Below are 1200 nucleotides of genomic sequence, written 5' to 3' on the forward strand. Positions count from 1 at the left end.
AGGTCCTTTGGCCCAGCAGGTCCACACCGGCCTCAGAGTATATCGTCCATACACATTCCCCAGAAACCACTTAATCATGTCATCGAGAAATCTCTTCATTTGTGTTCAACTCATGAGAGCAGTGTGTCGCAATGTGTGTGACCCAGAATTCGTACCATACTCTGGAAATCATACCCCACTAAATATCATTTCACAAACATGAGGGAGAAATACCAGCTGCTCAACATAATTTACTCCAATGAGAGAAACATGAGGTCTTAATAAGATCACATGCCATCTACTTAACTCACGTGACGAGATGGCCGAGAAGTTAAGGCGATGGACTGCTAATCCATTATGGTCTGCATGCGTGGGTTTGAGTCCCACTCTCGTCGCTATTCTCAGCTAGTTTGCTGCTGCCAATCTTCATTAGAACATAGAACATTGAACATAGAACAGTACAGCACAGAACAGGCCCTTCAGCCCACAATGTTGTGCCGACCATTGATCCTCATGTATGCACGCTCAAATTTCTGTGACCATATGCATGTCCAGCAGTCTCTTAAATGACCCCAATGACTTGCTTCCACAACTGCTGCTGGCAACGCATTCCATGCTCTCACAACTCTCTGTGTAAAGAACCCGCCTCTGACATCCCCTCTATACTTTCCTCCAACCAGCTTAAAACTATGACCCCTCGTGCTAGCCATTTCTGCCATGGGAAATAGTCTCTGGCCATCAACTCTATCTATGCCTCTCATTATCTTGTATACCTCAATTAGGTCCCCTCTCCTCCTCCTCTTCTCCAATGAAAAGAGACCGAGCTCAGTCAACCTCTCTTCATAAGATAAGCCCTCCAGTCCAGGCAGCATCCTGGTAAACCTCCTCTGAACCGTCTCCAGAGCATCCACATCTTTCCTATAATAGGGCGACCAGAACTGGACGCAGTATTCCAAGTGCGGTCTAACCAAAGTTTTATAGAGCTGCAACAAGATCTCACGACTCTTAAACTCAATCCCCCTGTTAATGAAAGCCAAAACACCATATGCTTTCTTAACAACCCTATCCACTTGGGTGGCCATTTTAAGGGATCTATGTATCTGCACACCAAGATCCCTCTGTTCCTCCACACTGCCAAGAATCCTATCCTTAATCCTGTACTCAGCTTTCAAATTCGACCTTCCAAAATGCATCACCTCGCATTTATCCAGGTTGAACTCC

At 45.8% G+C, this 1200-nt stretch overlaps 1 non-coding gene across 1 annotated transcript; it reads left to right on the top strand.

Annotated features, from left to right (window-relative positions):
• The first annotated feature begins 292 nt into the window (after positions 1 to 292).
• trnas-gcu (transfer RNA serine (anticodon GCU)) lies at positions 293 to 374 on the top strand. The gene has a single exon. It is a non-coding gene; the product is annotated as a tRNA-Ser (tRNA).
• Positions 375 to 1200: the final 826 nt, after the last annotated feature.

Source organism: Stegostoma tigrinum, chromosome 39, assembly GCF_030684315.1.
Source record: "Stegostoma tigrinum isolate sSteTig4 chromosome 39, sSteTig4.hap1, whole genome shotgun sequence".
In the NCBI taxonomy this organism is placed as follows: Eukaryota; Metazoa; Chordata; class Chondrichthyes; order Orectolobiformes; family Stegostomatidae; genus Stegostoma; species Stegostoma tigrinum.